We start from the raw sequence: 22525 nt of genomic DNA on the forward strand, positions 1-22525 counted from the left end.
TTCTCCTCTTCTTTTCCTTGAATCCACACCAATGGTTGACTCATATGTTTGTTCTAGCAAACTTGTGTCGATCTTGTATAACTTCTTAACAGTCACTGATGATGACTTTCTTTTTTGACCGAAGATCGTATCCAGCTCTTGTAATTGTTTTGATACTAGCCTCTTTCGATCTTTTGAAGAAATAAGAAATTAACTTCATCTTGAACTTTGCTAGCCACTTGAATCGCTGTTGAATTAGGTCTTAGTTGTTTGAAACAATGCCTGTACTTAAAGATTTCCGGAGAAATACAATAAGTCTGAGAAGGAACTCACTCGGGTTTTAAACCGATGCCTTTACTTAAGGATTTCCGGAGAAATACAATAAGTCTTAGAAGGAACTCACTCCGGTTTTAAACCGATGCCTTTACTTAAGGATTTCCGGAGAAATACAATAAGTCTGAGAAGGAACTCACTCGGGTTTTAAACCGATGCCTTTACTTAAGGATTTCCGGAGAAATACAATAAGTCTTAGAAGGAACTCACTCGGGTTTTAAAGATGCCTTTACTTAAGGATTTCCGGAGAAATACAATAAGTCTTAGAAGGAACTCACTCGGGTTTTAAACCAATGCCTTTACTTAAGGATTTCCGGAGAAATACAATAAGTGTTGTAGGAACTCACTCGGGTTTTAAACCGATGCCTTTACTTAAGGATTTCCAGAGAAATACAATAAGTGTTGAAGGACCCACACGAATTTTCATCCGATGCCTTATAGTTGGATCTTGTTCTTGAATGTGGTGTATTATGCCCCCCAATCAAAAGATAGTTTGTTGAAAGCCAAAAATTGCATTGATTGAGTTGAAAATGATTACATCGCGAACAAAATTGAAATCATCTTCAAGGATAAAACTTCTTGAGATGCCTGGCATTCCATGACCGATCCAACTCTTTTTGAGTGTTGATGTTCTTCAGCCTATAAGCTCCTGAACCAACTGGTTTTACAACCATATAAGGTCCTTCCCAGGAAGGGTCCAATTTTCTTTGGTGACGCGGGTCGGAAGCTAGGGTGTTTCTCAACACCAAATCTCCGGCTAAGTACCGACGATTCTTCACTCGAGTATTATAATGAGACGCTATCCTTCTTTGATAATGTTGAGTTTGTGCTATTGCCTTTGCCCGAACTTCGTCCAACAGATCAAGACTATCAAGCAGTCCTTGTTCATTTGCTTTTTCCTCGAACTCACGATCCCGTAATGTCCCTGCCATTATCTCCACTGGTGCCAATGCTTCGGATCCATATGCCAACCTGAATGGAGTTTCTCCCCGTGGGTGTTCGAACCGTAGTTCTATAGGCCCACAAGACATTATGAAGTTCTTCGACCCAAGAAGCTTTGTCGCCTTCGAGTCTTCTCTTTATTCCTTCCAGTAGCGTTCGGTTAGTAACCTCTACCTATCCATTGCTCTGGGGGTATGCCACTGAGGACATACGATGCTCGATCATATATGTTCCGCAAAATTGCTCAAATTGCGGATAGTCGAACTGAGTACCATGGTCAGTGACGATAATCTTTGGAATCCCAAAGCGATATATGATTGATTCAAGTACGAATTTCTCCACTTTTTTCTCAAGAATTGCTGCCGCAGTAATCGGCTTCAACCCATTTCGTGAAGTAATCAATTGCTACTATCAAATATTCTCGTCCGCCTGACGCCTTGGTGAATTTGCCCATGATATCAATTCCCCACATCACAAAGGGAATGGGATCTAGAATTGAAGTCATGGTTTCCGCCGGGCGCTTCGATACTGTGGCATGAATTTGACAATTACCACACCGACGAACATATTCCATAGCAGCCTCTTGGACCTTAGGCCAATATAACCCAAGTCTCAGAATTTTGTGAGCCAGGGCTCGTCCACCCATGTGAGCTCCACAAATTCCTTCATGCACCTCAGCCAAAGCTGATTTTGCTCCTTCGGGGCCTATACATCTCATAAGGGGTCCAGAATAAGATCTTTTGTATAGTCTCCCATTCTGAATGAAAAATCTAGCTGATCGAATCTTGATCAACTTTGCCTCTTTCGGATCCTCAAGTAATTTGTCATCTCTCAGATACTCGATTATCGGATCCATCCAAAGAACGTTCGCTTCAATATAAGAAATTTCTTTCTCATGATAACTTGGAAAAGTTATTTCTTCAATATAGACCGAAGGGTCTAGATTCTTTTCTTTGGCATTAGCTAGTCGGGATAGCTCATCTGCCACTGAATTTTCATTCCTCGAAATCTGAGATATCTTCAAATTCCGAAATTGGTTTTGAAATGCTTGCACTATCTCTTGATATTTCTGCAAGTGAGGTTCTTTAATACCATACTCCCCCTGGACTTGGTTGACTATAAGTTGAGAGTCACTATAAATAGTAACATCTGCAATAGACAATGCTTTTGACAACCGAAGTCCAGCTATCAGAGCCTCATATTCTGCTTCGTTATTACTTGCTTCAAATGCAAATATCAAAGCATATCGAATAATAAATCCTGTTGGGCTTTTTAATAGAATTCCAGCTCCTGCTCCATCTTTATTACTCGAACCATCCACATATACCTCCCAAGTGGTTGGTATAATGGCATCCTCGATGGTGGGTTCCACCGGTGCAATAGTTTCTACTACAAAATCGGCTAATGCCTGAGCCTTGATTGCAGTTCTGGGCTTAAAACTCACTTGGAACTCACTGAGTTCAATTGACCAGGACACCATCCTTCCAGACAAATCAGGTTTATTAAGAACTTTACTAAAAGGAAAAGTTGTAAATACCTCAATTGGATGAGCCTGAAAGTATGGCCTTAGCTTCCTGGCGACCATCATGAGAGCCAGAGCCTGCTTCTCAATCTACGAATATCTTGTCTCCGCATCTAGCAACACGTGGCTTACATAGTAGATCGGCCACTGTTTTTTATCTTTTTCACGAACAAGTACCGCACTGACCGCTGAAAGGGACGTCGCTAGATATAGCTGTAATATTTCCCCCTTCTTTGGTCTGGACAAGGTCGGTGGTTGTCCAAGTGCTTCTTTTAACTCCTCGAAAGCTTTATGGCATTCTTCAGTCCATTTTGCTTCCTTGCTGCCCTTCAAGTCTTTAAGTGCCTTGAAGAAAGGCAAACATTTTTCTCCAGACTTGGAGATGAATCGATTCAAAGCAGCAACTCTCCCTGTTAAACATTGCACATCACGAATAGTTTTGGGAGCCTCCATATCAACCAGAGCTTGTATTTTGGCAGGATTAGCCTCAATTCCCCTCTGTGATACCATGAAGCCCAAAAATTTGCCCAAGGAGACTCCAAAGGCGCACTTTTCTGGGTTTAGCTTCATTTGATACTTTCGCAGTACTGAGAATACCACAGTCAAATCTGCAATATGATCTGCTTTTGTAAAGATTTTCACTAGCATGTCGTCAACATAAGCTTCAACATTCTTTCCTATCAGCTCTTTGAAAATCTTGTTGACGGCCCTCTGATATGTTGCTCCTGCGTTCTTCAGGCCAAAAGGCATGACCTTATAATAATAGCTTTCATGATCAGTAATGAAAGCCGTAAACTTCTCATCCTCCTTATTCATAAGGATCTGATTATACCCTAAGTAGGCATCCATGAAACTTAAAGTTTCATATCCTGCAGTCGCATCTATCAAGAGGTCAATCTGAGGCAACGGATAGCAATCTTTAGGGCAAGCCTTGTTAAGATCTGTGAAGTCTGTACACATCCTCCACTTCCCATTCGCCTTTTTTACCATTACCACATTGGCCAACCAAGTTGGGCATTCAATTGGTTCTATGAAACCATAATTCTTGAGTTTTTCAACTTTGCTACGAACGGCTTCATATTTTTCAATGGAGAAATTTCTCCTTTTCTGTATCACTGGTTTCGCCTTAGGATCTATCCAGAGTTTATGCTCTGTGATAGCCCGATCGATTCCTTGCATGTCTTCAGCAGACCATGCAAATACATCTTTATTCTGTTGAAGAAATAACTTCAACTTATCTTTAAATTCCTCCAGCTGTTCAGACCCAATATAAGTAATCTTTTTCTCATCCTCGGTACACAGCTGGATTTGTTCCAGCTTCTCCACTGGTTCGGGTCTTTGCATCTTTGCCTCTTCCCGATCGTCTCGAACTTCTATAGGTAGGGCAGTTACCTTCCTCGGGCCCTCCTTGTCTTTTAAATAGGCAACATAACATTGCCGAGAGATCCTCTGGTCAGAGGAGACTTGACCAATTCCCATATCAGTCGGGAATTTTATCTTCAGGTGTTTTGTCGAAACAATAGCACCTATCTTGGATAAAGATGGTCGCCCGAGGATCATATTATAAGCTGGCAGTTCCCGAACCACCAAAAAATTGATTCGGACGGTTGTTTCCTTAGGAAAACTTCCAATAGATAAGTCCAACTGGACCGATCCTTCCGCCACCAGGATGACCCCGCAAAACCGTATAGATGTGTGGATGAAGGTTTCATCAAGTCCTGATCCGCCTTCAATTTTTGATACACTTCGTAAGAAATTAGGTCAGCTGCAGACCCTGTATCAACCAAAACTCTATGCACTTCCCGACGTGCAATCTCTACCTTGATGACTATGACATCATCATGAGGTAAACAAACATCTCTTTCGTCCTCCTCGCTAAAGGTGATAGAATCTTCACCATTCAGCTTCTTTCGCTTCTGCGTCTCTCCGGTTCCAACAAATTTGGATTTTGTTTTTAGACTCCGGAGTGATTCGGGCTCTGGTCCCCCGAAGATGGTAAGGATCGGTGACCGAGTAGCTTCTATCACCTCCTTGCCCTTCTTAGACTTCGGGGCCTCCCTTGATCATTCCGAACTAACCGAACGATCCCTTTTAGGAGCAGCCGCACGTGGCTCACGTGGCTCCTCCCTCCTTCTGCTAACAAAACTGGACAAATGTCCCTGAGATATTAATCTCTCAATATCTGCTTTCAGATGACGACAGTCATTTGTATAATGACCATAGTCCTTGTGGAATCGGCAATACTTTTCTCGATCCTGCTGCTCTCCGGGTTTCAAAAGAATTTTAGGCGGCCACTTCAAGATATTTTTTCTTTTGATGATATTTAAAATATCAGCCAGAGGAACATTCAATGGAGTGTACTCACTTTTACCGGGAGACCTTTGGCGCCAAGCCTGAGATTTTCCAACCCGATCACGGACATTTTTCTTTGGCTTCTGCTTCTACTCAGGAGCCTTCTGTTCCTTATTGGAGACTTTATTATCTCCTTGGCGCGCGTCTAGAATCTCCATGACTTCAACCTACTTCTGGCATCTCTGTACCAACTCAGCATAAGTCGCAGGCATATCCTATAGTAATAACTCCAGGAGTTTCCGATTAGTGAGTCCCGTGAATAGAGCAGTTTTGGCTACTTGCTCATCAAAATTTTCTATCTCCATTGTTACTTTGTTAAATCTTTTCAGAAACTCTTTGATTAATTCGTTCTTTCCTTGTCTGATAGTAAACAAGGTTTCTTCCGTTTTCTTGACCTGTATTTCACTCTGGAATCGCCCTATGAATTTGCGCGCCAATTCATCAAAGTTTACGATCCTTCCGGAGAGGGAGGTTTGAAAACCACTTTTGTGCTTGCTCCAGTTAGAGATGAACCAAAAACCACGCATAAAATTTCATCGAATTACCTGAAACTGCCATGGTCTGTTGGTAATAGCCGATGTGAGCTGTTGGATCTCCGGAGCCATCGAATGTAGAAAAGGTAGGCAAACGGAAATTATGGGGAAACTGATATCCCGCAATTGGCTCGGCAAAGGGGGTCTTCCGAATAACTGAGTAAATATCCTCAGCAATCCTGCCCTTAGCCAACTGCCCTAAATTCATATTGATGTTGGCCAATTCCTGACTAATCTGGGTCAGGTGATCTTCAGCAATATGATCATGACCTCGATTAACACGATCATCCCGTGCTATCCGATCATCACGAACAGCCCGTCCTTCCCGAACATTCTGCTAGTCGCGAACTGCTCGATCATCGCGAACGGTTCTTCTGACAGTTGGTGAGTGAGTTCTTACCCCTGTATCCAACCTTGTATTTGAATCAGTTGTACTCTCTTGTGGTCTGTCGAACCGATCGTCTCGCCTAGGTTGATCATCAATCCTCCTAGGTCCTCGGTCTCCTTCAAGAAAATTCTGACCGATATTCCGGTCTTCAACCAATCTTTGATCACGTGGCAATGCACGTCTCCCTGAGTCACGTTGATCAGGTTCTTGTGGTAAAACCACTCATCTGGTGAGCATGCGGAGTGCTTGGCTCACCTCCAAGAGTTGAATCTTTCCCGATCCAATTGATCTTGGAGTGTATCAGGAGGATTACGTCCTCCCTGACCATCATCTACCTCGATAGGATTTTGGCTTCCCTGGGGAATATCTGGATTATTCGCTCCAGGGATCTGAACACAGGAATTGCGCTGTGCAGTGGCTATTGATCTAGTCACCATGGCTTTTCAAGTCTTTCCCACAGACGGCGCCAAATGATGTGTCCAAAATCTGCTCAGCCCTTAGATCTCCTCGTGATGACCTGCAAAACGAAAGCGTCAGATGTGGCCTGACCGCGGGGGTCGGGAGTCCACCTCCGAAGTCTAAGTCAGTTGATGAACTTAATCACAAACGGCTCTGCTAGAAGTACAGAGCTAAGGAATGAAGAACTGGGAAAGGTGATCTAGATCGTAAGCCGCTGATAGTTTAAGTCTATCAGTATGTATCTGAACCTGAGTCTCAGATTGTGTGTTTTCGATCCCCTCACCTCGTATGGTAGTGAGGTTTATATAGAGTGTACCTTCGAATCTCCTTCGTTGGATGCACTTGAGCCTTCTTCGGGTAGTCGTTGGATCTTAACAGATAGATCCGTTGAGCAACAGACTTCTACTAGTTTGGACTAGTAGAGGACTCCTGAGATAACTCTTTAGGTTACGCGATGATTATCCCTTCGATAATGATTAGCCGCAGCCGTCAATTTGAGTCTGCCCTCATTAGGGTAATTACCCTAATCCTTAAGTAGGATTAGGGCGTACTTGTAGCTGAATCAATTTTCTTCTTCAGCAAGCCATCTTCTGGATTCGGTTCGCTCGGGAGCGAGTCGGTTCCCTCTGTCTCGACCGGGGTCGAGGGTCGAACCAGGTATGAACCCGGTCTGATTATAATTTCTCCATATCACATAGCATCTTGAATCATTGAAATCCAAGCTCATACAAGAGAGATATGCCCAAAATACTGAAGGTAGGTCTGTTTACCCGATTTTCAGATTTATTACCAATTTTGTTCCTTAGACCTCCACCTATTTCCAATTTGGCTAAGATCTCACTTTTCATGATTTCTTGAGCAGCAAGATTGAATGCCATGATTTAAAATCCACCAATATCTAATATATTTGCCAACTTTACTCCATATTATCTCTAATATCCAAAATCTCCTTATTCCTGAAAAATACACAAAAATACTCAATTAGATCTCTTTAATTAAATAAGTATGGGGAATTAAATCAAATAAATAATGGTAAATGCATGCTTATCAAATACCCCCACACTTGAGTGTTCGCTAGTCCTCGAGCAAAACAAAGAAAATAAAACTAATACAGAAAATAAAGAAAGAAAAACCTAACTCACTTTCGTAGGAATCACGATTGCACTTAGCATGTGCAAAAAGCCTTTAAACCCCTAGGTTACCCTAGTGGACGAGTTGTGTCTCGTGAGTGTTTGTAGAGAATATACACACAAAATTCTTAAGTGCTCTTCTAATTATTCTGGCTGTAGTAAGAGTAGAAAGATAGATTCCAAGACAAAGACACGCCACTAAAGATTAAAGGGAATATAGGCACCCCCACACTTAAGCTCTTACACCCTCTCTTGAGTCTAGCTCTAGGCAAACAATTCAATCGAGAAGTCTCTTCTTATCTTCAGTCTACCAGTTCACCCTCAGATAAGACTAAACTATGTACCAAATAATACCAAGAACTCAAGATCTAAGCAATATTGACCTTCTTAGACATTTCACCTTTATAAGCACATTAATTCACTTCTTTCTTTAATGGTCACAGTTCTAGTCCTTGCAATGTCTTGCCTCTTATGCTTTCTAGATGGCCTATGTAACGAGTGTTGGGTCAGCCGCTCTCAAGCCAGATGGCTTTAAGGGACTAGGTGTAGAATACCCCTCGAACTTACTTACTCAAGCCAACTAGGCTACAGGCCAAGACTGGACCAAAGACACCCCAACTGTTTGATGCGAAGTACGATGTTGGTGACACCGAGACCCGGTTACTAAGAAGGAGGTCTAACCTTTAAACTTCAGCATTTTTTTTTCTTTTTCTTTTTTCACATTATACTTCAATTCACTTCACATTTAAATAGTGTAAAATCGGTCTCAACTTGTCACCATAAGCACAAGGCAATACAAGATAACTAGATGGTCAAACCTTTTGGACTACCTGGAATTCCTATTTTCTGATTCAACCTCGGTCTCAAAATGTAAAACCCATTACTATTCTCTCAAGAGGGTGTTCATTACATCAGATGGGATTTCTAAAACACTTAAACTCTCATTTTGTATCTAAGCAAGGAATTAAAACATTTATCTTACCAAAGCCAGAAAAAATTGGGCACTTTTTATCTTTGTGACAATGCTCTACCAACTATCAACAAGTCTTACTCGAGTTGACACCCCCCCCACACTTAAATTATGCAATGACCTCAGTGCATGCAAAAAAAATAATAGAAGCAAATAGAGGAAAGAGTGTACCCGATGTTTGAAATCATGATAGAGCACGCAACAAGAAAACCTAACAACAAACAAAGAAAAGAGAAGAAAAAGAACAAGAAATAACATCCATACAAATGGGTTGCCTCCCATAAAGCGCTAAGTTTAGAGTCTTCAGCCAGACTCAGTAAGAAGCAACCAATGGAGGTGGAGGCTCAAATCTAAATGTGAATGGTGACTGCTCCAAAGAAGTGGAAGAGTCCAACAATGTGTTGACTTCCTCAATATTTAGGTGAGATTCCCCAAATGGCAAGCAATGTTGTAGGGGATCATCAATAAGCATGTTCGGAGTATAATCAACCACTACCTCATCAATAAAGTTAATCGCAAAGCACTCTTCATCCCTATTTGAGCTTAAGGATGCATTGAAGATGTTGACTCTAAGTTTCTTATTGCCAAATGATATGTCCATGACACCCGATCTACAATTGATGCAAGCAATCATGTGGCTAAAAGGGGCCGTCCAAGAATGACTGATGGTAACTTATTGGTAGTTGTATTGTCCATATCTAGGATCAAAAAATCAACAGGAAAATATAGATCCTCAACCTTTACCAAAACGTTTTCAAGTAGCCCACGGGGTCGTTTGATTGAACAGTCTGCCAATTGTAGAATCACATCAGTGGATTTCAAATCTCCTAGACCAAACCTATCATAAACTGAACCGGGTAAAATATTCACACTAGCTCCCAAATCAAGCAATGCTTTACTTATGGATAAATCTCCAATGACACATGAAATTAAAGGTGTACCTGGATCTTTAAGTTTAGGGGGCAGTTGGTTGGAAATTACCGAGCCGATTGATTCAGGTTAGGGTGCACAGCTTTTAGGTGTTTGAGTCTTCAACTTACGCTTTTGGGTGCACAAATCTTTTAGAAACTTAGCATAAGCTGGGACTTGCTTGATAGCATCTAATAGTGGGAGATTGATACGAACTTGTTGGAATAAATCAATCATCTCCTGCATCTTAGCATTCTTTCTAGAATCTGGAATTGAGGACTCAAGAGCTTCAGGGAAGGGGGCTTTGGGAGTGTAAGATTTAGGAGTAGGACCCTCTACAATCGGAATGTGCAACCCCTTACAAGGAAATTGATGGGAAATACTCACAGGTGGTGTTTCTTTACTAGGCTTGTGTGCATCATTGCCAGTCTCATGGGTCAAATCAACCTCTTTTTGACTCTCAAGATCAATGGGCAATGGTTTAGGAGTAGGCAAAGGTGCATAATATTCCTTCCCACTGCGTGTCACAACCGAGACTGCTTGGACTTGTTCTTTCCTAGACCCAATTTGATGATTAGGGTTACCTATTGGTTGACTAGGTAACTGACCAACCTCCCTCCTACTGATGGCATCAGCTAGTTGACCAAGTTGAGTTTCCAATTTGTTAATGGATTGAGAATGGGAATGCAACAATTGAGTGTTTTGCTCTAAGCCACTAAGTGCTTTTAGTACCTTATCCTCAAATGATGAATTATGTGAGGGTTGTGAAGATGATGGTTGCTCATTCCTATAGGCATTCTGGTGCATATTAAATGGAGGTGGCCTATAAGGTATTTGATTAGAGGGATTGGGCATTGAGTTTCGCCATGAAAAATTGGGGTGGTTTCGCCATCCTGGGTTGTAGGCATTGGAATATGGATCATTCCCCAATTTAGAGACTCCTTGGGCCAAATGTGCATACTCCTTAACAAACTCAGGGTATTGTGTATCCAAATAGCAGTCAGTGACATGATGGGATAGGCTAGAACATAAAGCACATGCTTCAATTTGATTAGGTGGAGAGAAACTTGTAGGAAGTGGAGATGGGGTTTGTTGTCCTAATGACAAGAGATGGTCCAATTTCTTTGATAGCAAGTCAACCTTAGTGCTCATCTCAATGGTAGGATTAATCTCATAGAGACCGCTCCTCTTTGGTTGCCCAATGGATGGAATCTCAGTCCTAGCTGTTGAAGCATGGTGTTGGGAGTTTTCACTAAGGGTCTCAAAAAGTTCCCATGCTTCATTCTCATTCTTGTGCATGAAAGTCCCACCACAAGAAGAATCAACCATTTGCCTATGTCGGTCTCTAAGGCCATCATAAAAACATTGAACCAATTGCCATTTAGGAATAGCATGGTGGGGGCACTTTCTAAGTAATTCTTTTAGTCTTTCCCAAGCCTCATGAAATTGTTCTCCTTCTTTTGGGAGAAACTCGTTATCGCTCTCCTAATGCTATTGGTACGGCCAATGGGGAAGAACTTTTTAAGGAACTCCTATTGCATTTCTACCCAAGTGGAAATTTTAACATTGTCCAAAAATGAAACCAATGTTTAGCTTTATCTTTAAGGGAGAAGGGGAAAAGAAGTAACCTTAAAGCATCAACTGAGAGGTTTTGAATTTTAACCGTGGAAGACACCTCTAAAAACTCATCTAAGTGCTTATAAGGCTCTTCATTGGCATGTCCATAAAAAGATGGTAGCATTTGAATCACACTAGATTTGATCTCATATTGAGCCGCCTCTATGTTAGGCAACTTAATACAAGAAACCGGAGTATATATCGTAGGAATGAAATGCTCACTCAAGGGCCTCATTGGATGCTCATAGTTTGCCATGGTTCTTTGCCTTCTAAGGTTGGCCAAAGTCTCTTCTAACTCTAAGTCAAGTGGAGTCAACTCAGGGTTTAGGGACCGACGACCATGCATACACACAGAAGAATAAAAAAAAGAATAACCTAAATAAGGAAAATTAAAAGAAAATAACTATAGCAAAAGGGAGAGTTTAGGACGTACCTGAAGTGCAATCCACGTGATCTTTCGAACAAAAGTTACACATGTGGGATCTGAGGGATGGAGATTTTTAAAAATTAACCTAAACAACCCAATCTAATGCAAATATTACAATTGAAAAGTCCTAAATACAATTATATCTAAGAAAGAAACGATAACAACCTAAACTAATTATCGAATCGCTACTATTGCAGTTACCTACAAAACAAAAGAAAAAGAGATTAGTTAAATAAGCAAAGAAAAATAAAAAAAAATTAAAAACACTAAAATTACTCTAAAAATTATGCCTAATTGACAAAAATCAATCCTAGCAACCGTGCTTTGGTTCCCCGGCAACGGCGCCAAAATTTGATCGTGTCGCTAACCAATCAAAAATAAAATCCTATACTAATCTAGCAAGCAGAAAGTACGGAGTCGAACTATGGGGAACTAAAAGGCTAAGTTACTAAGATTGAATTCAACAAAACTAATTTAAACTAAATCTATTAATTAATGCAAAAACGTTAACTATGAGTATGTGAAGATCTTTGGGATTTCGAATCCCCAATGCTTTTCCCTAACCGATAAAACTCTACACTTCAAAGTAAATTAGGGATGGTCTTCCTAGATATGCCCTATCTTCGCAAGACTATCGTCCTTCGCAAAAGCTTGGCACGCTTAGTTCGCTGAGTTATAGAACATCTTTGGCCAAACTCAAACACAATCAACTAGAAGATATAGAACAATCAACTTAATGAAATAAGCATGGTTCATCTACATCCCAAAGCAAAGGAACTAGCTACTCATTATTACAAAGTTCATAAGAAAAATAAAGATGAAACATAGGGAGCGAGAGAGAGATGTGGTCTTCTTCTTCAGCAATGAGAGAGATGAGAGCCGCATTCGCCGTCCTCTTTTCTGTGGTTGGCTTCTCTTTTATGTCTCCCGCACACAATGAATCCCCTCTCTTTACCCGTCGATTTGACCTTTATTCTTTCGGAATTTGGAAAAACTCAAAACTGGAAAGTTGTAGATATTTTAAATATCGTTTCATAGCATCTTGAATCATCGAAATACAAGCACATACGAGAAAGATATGCCTAAAATACTGAAGGTAGGTCTGTTTACCCGATTTTCAGATTTATTACCAATTTTGTTCCTTAGACCTCCACCTATTTCCAATTTGGCTAAGATCTCACTTTTCATGATTTCTTGAGCAGAAAGATTGAATGCCATGATTTAAAATCCACCAATATCTAATATATTTGCCAACATTACTCCATATTATCTCTAATATCCAAAATCTCCTTATTCCTGAAAAATTCACAAAAATACTCAATTAGATCTCTTTAATTAAATAAGTATGGGGAATTAAATCAAATAAATAATGGTAAATGCATGCTTATCAGTTAGGTTTTCAAGAATTCAACAGGCAGGGTTTAAGATCATGATGATGATCATGAGTCTTAAAGAATATGGTGAGATCAGAGAATTGATGATTACAAGAATGCTTCATCATCTTTTTGATCTCAATGAAGAACAGAATAAAAGAAAGAAAATTAGAGATAGGAGACAGAGTGTGTGAGATCATACCTTTGCGGAAGAAAGATGAAGAATTCTTCAAGTCTTTGCGAGAAATCACCAAAGAATGCAAGGGAATGGGTTAGATTAGGGTACTAAACTCGTTCCAGAGGCTTAGGAGGCGGAGTATTCCCGAGATTAGACTTAAATAGAAGAGACAGGATTCAAATTTCAAAAATGGAATCAATTGGTCGATTGATTGGTCGATTGGTCCAATCGACCAATGAGTCGACCAATCAAGACAGCAACTTCAAAACAGGGAATTGAAGGCTCAGATCAAGTCCAAACATCAAGGGGTTTTGCACACACCTAGAGTGACATACCTAGGAGTTAGAAATGCCTTCGAATCATACAGAGACCACTCCAAGACCATCAACTAATCCAATCTTCATCCGGGTGCAGTTTCCACCATTGGGACACTAGCATCAACACTCATGGATTCCAATCCAGCCATCAAGTCTTCAACAGAAAAGGCCCAAAGATGACTTCTTGCCTTACTTTGGGTCACTGGACCTACAAATAACAAAGTTTCCGGATTGGGGTCAGGGCTGGGTTTCACAACCGTGAGTTGAATAAGTTGACTATCAAGAATAGATACCCGCTGCCCAGGATTGACGATCTCTTTGATCAATTGAAGGGTGCAGTTGTGTTCTCAAAGATTGACTTAAGGTCAGGATATCACCAGTTGAAAGTGTAGTCAAGTAATATCTTCAAGATAGCTTTCTGAACAAGGTACGACCATTATGAATTTCGAGTCATGCCTTTTGGATTGACTAATGCTCCTGCTGTGTTCATGGACCTCATGAACCGAGTCTTTCATGATGTGCTCGATAAGTTTGTGATTGTCTTCATTGATGATATTCTGATTTAATCGAAAAGTGTTGAAGAGCATGAAAGGCATCTAGATTTCACTTTGCAAAGACTACGAGAAAAGAAACTTTATGCTAAGTTCAACAAGTGTGATTTCTGGCTCAAGAGTGTAGTATTCCTCGGCCATGTGGTTTCTGCTGAAGGTATTCGTGTTGATCCTGAGAAAGTCCAAGCAGTTGCTGATTGGGAAAGACCGAAGACTGTAACGGAAATAAGAAGTTTCCTTGGTCTGGCAGGTTACTACAGAAGGTTTATTGAGAAATTTTCTCGGTTAGCTGCTCCTATGACTAAGTTAACTCGGAAATAAGAGAAGTTTGTTTGGTCTGACGCTTGTGAGAAGAATTTCCAAGAATTGAAGGATAGACTGACAAGTGCCCTGGTTTTGACTATACCTGATAGTTCTGGCGGTATGACAGTCTATACTGATGCGTCGAAGATTGGTTTGGGTTGTGTACTGATGCAGCACGGTAAGGTTGTAGCTTATGCCTCTCGGCAATTGAAAGATTATGAGCGGAATTACCCCACTCATGATTTAGAGCTTGCCACTGTTGTTTTTGCTTTGAAGATTTGGAGACATTACCTCTATGGTGAGAAAATTGCCATATTCATGGACCATAAGAGTTTGAAATACTTCTTTACTCAGAAAGAGTTGAACATGAGGCAAAGAAGATGGTTGGAACTAGTCTCTGATTATGATTGTGATATTCAGTATCACCCTGGTAAGGCAAACGTTGTTCCTGATGCTCTTAGTAGGAAGATTTAGAAGAAGGTTTTGGATTTGAATGCTTTGAGTCTACCCTTGTTGTCTTCTATTGATAGTTTTGATTTGGAAGTTGGTCCTCGAGAATTCTGCTGTTGTTCTTTCTGCTATGACGGCAAGGTCTGGTCTTAGAGATAAGATTGTTGTTTTGCAGAGTTCTGATCCGGAACTTAAGGACAAAGTTGAGAAGATTTCTTCGAATCTTGAATCAGATCCCGACTTTGGTATATCTTTGGCTGGTGCTTTATTGTTTAGAGGTAGATTGTGTGTGCCAGCAAATGAAGATCTTAAGAAGGAAATATTGAAGGAAGCACACCAATCAATCTTTACAGTACACCCTGGAAGCACAAAGATGTACAAGGACTTGAAGGAACATTTTTGGTGGATTGGTTTGAAGGCCGATGTTGATGACTTTGTTGCCAAGTGTGAGACTTGCCAGCGTGTGAAAGCCGTTCATCAACCTCCATCTGGATTGCTTCAGCCCCTTCCTATTCCTAGTTGGAAGTGGGAAGATATCTCTATGGACTTCGTGAATAACTTGCCTCGGACAAGTAAAGGCAATGACACTGTGTGGGTGATTGTTGATAGGTTGACCAAATCAGCCCATTTCATTCCTATGAAGATCACTCATACCTTGGATAAGCTAGCTAGACTTTGTGGATAATGTGGTTCGTCTACATGCTGTACCAATGAGTATTTTGTCCAATCGTGATCCTCGGTTCACCTCAAGGTTTTGGAACAGTTTACAGAAGGCCTTGGGAACCCAATTGAACTTGAGTACAGCTCATCATCCACAGCCAGATGGATAATCTGAGCGGACAATTCAGACTTTGGAAGACATGCTCAGATCTTGCGTGGTGGATATGGGTGGAAATTGGGATGAACACTTAGCTTTGGTTGAGTTTGCCTATAATAACAGTTATCAAGCAATGATAGGCATGGCTCCGTTTAAGGCTTTGTATGGTTGCACTTGTAGAACACCATTGTATTGGACTGAGATGGGTGAAAGAAAATTCTTAGGTCTTGATATGATTGAAGCTACAAGTGCAATGGTGGATATGATAAGAGAAAGGATTAAGTCTGCTCAGTCAAGACAGAAATCCTATGTTGACAAGAGAAGGACTGAAGTTGAAGTTCATGTTGGAGAGAAAGTTTTCTTGAAGGTTTCAACAATGAAGGGTGTGATGAGATTTAATGTTAAAGGAAAGCTTAGCCCTCGTTTCATTGGACCTTTTGAGATTTTGGAAAAGGTTGGACCCGTTGCTTATCGATTGGCATTACCTCCGGCTATTGCTGCTGTGCATAATGTGTTCCACGTTTCGATGCTCTGGAAATATATTGAAAATCCGGAACATGTCTTACAGCAAGCACCTGAAGGACTTAGTGCTGATCTTACCTATGATGAAGAGCTAGCGGAAATTTTGGATAAGAAAGACAAGCAATTGCGGAATTGCACCCATCCCTTTGGTAAAGATTCGTTGGAAGGACCATACCCCGGAAAAAGCTTCTTGGGAGAAGGAAGAAGATATGAAGGAGAAGTTTCCTCACCTCTTTGGAAGCACAGGTATGCTTTCAATTTCGAGGACGAAGTTTCTTTAAGGGGGAAGAATGTGAAACCCAGCCCTGACCCTAATGCGGAAACTTTGTTATTTGTAGGTCCAGTGACCCGAAGTAAGGCAAGAAGTCATCTTTGGGCCCTTTTTGTTGAAGACTTGATGGCTGGATTGGAATCCATGAGTGTTTATGCCAGTGTTCCAATGGTGGAAACTGTACCCTGATGAAGATTGGATTAGTTGATGGTCTTGGAGTGGTCTCTGTATTGATTCAAAGGCATTTCTAACTCCTAGGTATGTCACTCTAGGTGTGTGCAAAACCCCTTGATGTTTGGACTTGATCTGAGCCTTCAATTCCCTATTTTGAAGTTGTTGTCTTGATTGGTCGATTGAACCAATCGACCAATCAATCGACCAATTGATTCTGTTTTTGAAATTTGAATCTTGTCTCTTCTATTTAAGTCTAATCTCGGGAATACTCCGCCTCATCTGCCTCCTAAGCCTCTAGAACGAGTTAGAACCCTAATCTAACCCATTCCCTTGCATTCTTTGGTGATCTCTCGCAAAGACTTGAAGAATTCTTCATCCTCCTACAGCAAAGGTATGATTTCACTCGCTCTTTCTTCTATCTCTGATTTTCTTTCTTTAATTCTGTTCTTCGTTGAGATCAGGAAGAAGATGATGCACTCTTGCAACCATCTATTCCATGATCTCATCATGTTCTTTAAGATCCATGATCATCATCATGATCTTAACCTCAGCCAGTAGAATCTTCGAAACCCTAATCCTAATCCTTTGAAACCCTAACCTGTGTGATAGTCTGGAGAGCTTTTGGTAACCTCCCTTGTGAAAGGAAACCTCATGGGTAATGTGGAGGTTGATCTAAATTCAATATTCTTTAATTCTTCTTGTTATAATTGACCCATCATCAATTCCCTCCCTCCTGTGATCTCAACCTTTTTCATGGGAACCAAAAAGGGTGAAACCCTAATTTCTTGGGTAAGATCAAGAACCCCTAGTTTGATCATGGTAACCCAATCAATGTCTTTTCTTTACTATATCTGTAATCTTCATATCCTAGTTCTTTAATCTTTGATTACAATATTTTTCCCTCATAATCTATGTTTAACCTAGTAAGTTAACATTTTTGTTCCCAGGTTACAACTTGGGAACTTGATTTGATTTATGATTTGATATCCTCTATACCCTAGAATACTACCATGATAATTTCCTCTGATTTGTACCCTTTTGAACCATCAAATTCGGTTCTTGATTCTCAAAATTCGGATTCTTGTAGGCCATCGTCTCGCATTGGTCGACTCATTGGTCGATCCGGTCCAATGAGACCAATCAATCGACCAATGAGTACAACAACCTCATTCTTGGTTTGTTTCGATTGATTTATGATCTTTTCCTTTATGCATCTTTCCTAACATGTTGTGTGCACTTGTTTAGGACTGTCTTCTCAGGTTTAGTCAAGATCATACTTGATTCTTTAAGATCCTATCCAAGTTAGAAGGTAAGGACAGTTAATTCCTTAATTACATAGATTGCTTGTTCTCTGGTTTCTACTGTATGAAACTATGAGATTACCTACTGTTGTTGTGTTTTAATTCTGATCTCCTACTGTGGGAACAGTAGCACTTGTTTATATTGTCTTTTTATTATTCATGATATATGAATTACTTATTATTGCCTAATCTGATTTTTGCTTTTACGTTCTCTTGTATATGATAAACTGCTGGTTGTGTATGTCATGACTGTTCTGAGAATGTGTTTGCTTAAGTTTGGTTTGGGATTGGGGAGTATCCTTTTGATGCTTCTGTCCTTGGACATCGGACAGAATAGTATGGGATGTTCTTCGAAGATGCCCATCGACGCTTTCCCGAATCAATGGTTGTCATACCTAGGGATGTCTAGCAGTGTTTGGCTAGGATATACCCCTGTTATATCAGACCCGATTCGGAAGGGTATTGAGACCCAACAACCCATGGTAGCAATGGGGATTCACGGGCGCTCAAGACCAGTAACCAACCCGTGAGAGGACGGGAATCACATTGTGGGGGCCATTTATTGGAGGGTTGCATATGGCTAGACTTGGGCTCATGGGCTCTCAAGACCGGTGAAATGATCCGTGAGGGGACATGAGAGCTTCCCGTTTACCATATGTGGATAACCAATAGGGTTGATGAGTCCGTAGTCAGGGACTATTAGGACTCTAGTGGAAAGGATACCGGAAAGGATCGTTAGGGACGAGGAATGGAAGTATCTAGACCTGAGTTGATGTAACTAAGTAGATGACTTGCATTGGGCTAGGCTTTTCCCTGACATGCGCCGGTACTTATGCCAAATGGTTGTGAGAGAGCGTGTTGACTTAACCCCCTGCCATGGTTTGTCCTAAGGGATGCATGACCCATTACCAACCGGCTGCCCAAGATATCTTATATGGTTGAGGGTGTGAGCAGACTTTCCCTAAGAAGTACGGTGCTATGACTTAAAGCATGTCTACAATAGAGACCAGCATACATAGAGTTTAGATGCATTCATACCTTATCTGTTTCATACTGCATTGCATCATGTTATGTTTTGCCACATGTTATCTATGATGTTATGGATTAACTACCTTACTGAGTTTCTTCGAAACTCATTCCTTTTTGTATATTCTTTGTTTAGATTATCCTACAGGTACAGATTATTATGACGAGCAGTACAGTGAAGCGCAAGCCGATGAAGCGTATTACATGCAAGGTGCTGGCAACTATCAAGGTTACTCTGATGATCCCCCGGCGGATCAAGCTGCATACTACTTTTGAAAACAACATAGAGTTAGAACGAATTCATTGGATTGACGAAGTCCATACTTATGAAGACGTTATCTATAAACTAGAAGATGCTTGATCTTAGTTTATTTCTTAGTACATTTGTTTCAGTTGTATTTCCTTTTGACTTTCATATTGCGTTCCGCTATATTGGTGGAGTGAGTTTCCGCCTCACTTTACTCCTTTTGATATCATTGGATATCTGGTATCTTTTCCGCACTCTAATTATACTGATTATCCATTATTGTTTTGAACCTTTGTTTATAATATTAAACCTTGATTATTTCTTGTTTATGATTATGTTATTGTATATGTGGGAGGATGATTTCCTCGATACTTGATCTTCGGGGCTGTGGATCACACTCTCGGTATGCATTAGGGACCAGTTAGGGTGTGGCTGGGAGGATGGGAAACCTGGTGTGAAACCCAGCCCTAACCTTGACCCGGAAACCTTGTTGTTTGTAGGTCCGATGACCCGAAGTAAAGTAAGAAGTCAGCTGTGGGCCATCCCGAAAGAGGGACTTGGTGTCCGGCTTTGAATCCATGAAAGTTGATGATGAGGTTCTATTTATGGAAACTGAATCCTGATGAAGATCTAATTAGTTGATGGACTTGGAGTGCTCTCTATCTTGGTTTGAAGGCATTTCTACCTATTAGGTAAGTCACTTGACTTGTGTGCAAAACCCCTTTAGGTTTGGATTTGTTCCGGACCTTCAATTCCCTGTTTTGGCCTTCTTGTCGGCATTGGTCGATCGATTGGATCGGCCGGCCCGATCGATTGGTCGACCGGGCCAGTCGACCAATCCACTCGACCAATGAGTCTTGTCTTTGGCAATTAGGTTGATTCTTGCTCTATTTAAGTCCAACCTCGAATCCACTTCGTATTTGCTGCCTCCAAACCCTCTGGAATGAACCAAAGACCTCTGCAAGTCATCTCTCTTGCATCCTTGGTGTTTTCTTGACGGATCTTCGTCGGAACTCTTCTTTTTGCATCAAAAGGTATGTCTACTCTCTCTTTTTCTCCTCCATCTTTGTTTTCTTTCCTTTTTGAGTTGAGACAGTAGAAGAGATGCTGCATCCTCTGTTGCAAACATCTCTGAACATGTTCTCATGATCATCCTAAGGATTTAAGGCTAGCACAATGATCTTAACCATGATCATTGCAAGCTTTTGAAGGATTCATGATCAAACCATGATTTAATCTCTGTTAATCTTCTAATCTGAATTCTGATCTCTTTGGATCTTCTTTCATTGATCATGTTAGTGGTTAATGGTTGTGTTTTCTTTCCATGATCCATAATCCATAGAATTCTAGTTGTTCTCTTCTACCTTACTATGTGTTCTTCATGATGCATGATAGTTACATATATGGTAGGTTTTATTTCCTTATTTAGATTTATGCTTCTAAGCCTTATTCCATGAAGACCTATGCATGTTTTCATGTTTTCATTACCGGAAAGCAATGATCCATCCTCCTATAGTTCTTGTCCTTGTTTTCTATTTCAAATTCATCAAGATCCATGTTTGAGTTAATTATGGTAACTTTTTGTTTCCTAATTTGGATCTTGATACCTTGATTTGATTAGTGTTTTGAGGTCCCCTATATGCTAGAATACTACCGATGTAGTCTACCCCTTGATTAGTACCCTTTTGAACCACCAAATTCGGATTTCATATCTTAAAACTCTGATTTTATAGGCTCTCGATCTGCATTGGTCGACTGATTGGTCGACTGGACCACTCGACCAATCCACTCGACCAATGAGTACAAAGCAACTCCAATTGGTCTGTTTCGGATGTTTTGATATATTTTCTGTTAGGGATCTTTCCTAATATGTTGTATATACTTGTTTAGGACCTTCTTCTCAAGTTTGCCAAGATCTTACTTGATTTCTTAGGATCCTTTTGCGAGTTATAAAAGGTAAGGATGGTTATTTCCTTAATTACATAGATAGCATGAATCTAGTTTCTATATTTGAATATCATGAATATGTTTCCTAAATTAGATTCTTACAATGATATACTACTGTTGCATAACTTTGATTACGGTAGCATTACTTATTCATATTGAATTGATTCATGTATGATTTACTTACCAATGTTATACAAGTGATTGTAATACTCATTTCTTTCCATATATGTAGTTACCATATATGTGATGATATGAATTGATGCATGTGTATGCTTACGTATGGTTTGGAAAGGAGAGGTGTCCTTTCGACACTTCTGTCCTTGGACTACTACGGGAATATTATGGGATGTTTCCGGAGATGCCCTCTGGACACCTTCCTAAAGCTGTTGGATGACATATCTAGGATTGTCTAGTAGTGTTTGGCTAGGATGTCCTGTTATGTCGGACCCTAATCGGAGGGGTATTGAGACCGAACGACCCGTGGTAGCAATGGGGATTCATGGGCGCTCAAGACCGGTAACCAACCCGTGAGAGGACAGGAATCACATTGTGGGGGCCATTTATTGGTAGGGTTGCATATGATTAGACTTGGGCTCACGGGCGCTTAAGACCGGTAACCAACCCGTGAGAGGACGTGAGAGCTTCCCGTTTACCATATGTGGATGATCAATAGGGTTGATGAGTCCGTAGTCCGAGTTGGTCGGTGCCATAGGATACGGCGACTCTAGTGTGAAGGATACCGGAAAGGATCGTCGGGGACGAGGAATGGAAGTATCTGGATCCGACTTGATGTAACCAAGTAGAAGACTTGCATTTGGCTAGGTTTTACCCCGACATGCGCCGATACTTATACCAAATGGTTGTGAGAGAGTGTGTTGACTTAACCCCCTGCCAAGGTTTGTCTCGAGGGATGAAGGACCCATTACCAATCGGCTGCTCAAGACCGGTGAAATGATCCGTGAGAGAATCCAAGATATCTTAAATGGTTGAGGATGTGAGTGGACTTTCCTAAAGAAGTACGGTGCTATGACTTAAAGCATGTCCGCCAATAGAGACCAGCATCCATAGAGTTAGATTCATTCATTCATTGTTTGTCTCATATCATATTGCATTTATGTTTGTTCCGGAATCCTCGCCATTTATGTTATTATGGATTTTAAGCGCCTTACTGGGTTTCTTAGAAACTCATTCCTTTATTGTACAATGTTGTTAGACTATCCTGCAGTACCGAGTATTATGACGGTCCCTATGAAGAAGCGCAAGGCGAAGAGACATATCTCCGGGAAGGTGATTGCGGTTACCACAATTACTCACGAAGATCCCGCGAGTGGTTATGCTCCGTACGATGCTTAGTCCGACCATTGAGTGGAAGCGTCCTTGTGCTATTTATGAGATCTATACATACAAGGATGTCGTCTATAAAGTGGAGAATAATTTAGTTACCCAATGTACTTGCTACTGGGATTAGATTTTGTCTAGTTTATTCC

At 40.8% G+C, this 22525-nt stretch overlaps 1 non-coding gene across 1 annotated transcript; it reads left to right on the forward strand.

Moving 5' to 3' along the window:
• The first annotated feature begins 10904 nt into the window (after positions 1–10904).
• On the forward strand, positions 10905–11010 carry LOC149022146 (small nucleolar RNA R71). Its single transcript, XR_016172607.1, has one exon. It is a non-coding gene; the product is annotated as a small nucleolar RNA R71 (small nucleolar RNA).
• Positions 11011–22525: the final 11515 nt, after the last annotated feature.

This window comes from Hakea prostrata, chromosome 3 (genome assembly GCF_041222555.1).
Source record: "Hakea prostrata isolate BN-2017 chromosome 3, UWA_Hpros_2, whole genome shotgun sequence".
Classification (NCBI taxonomy): domain Eukaryota; kingdom Viridiplantae; phylum Streptophyta; class Magnoliopsida; order Proteales; family Proteaceae; genus Hakea; species Hakea prostrata.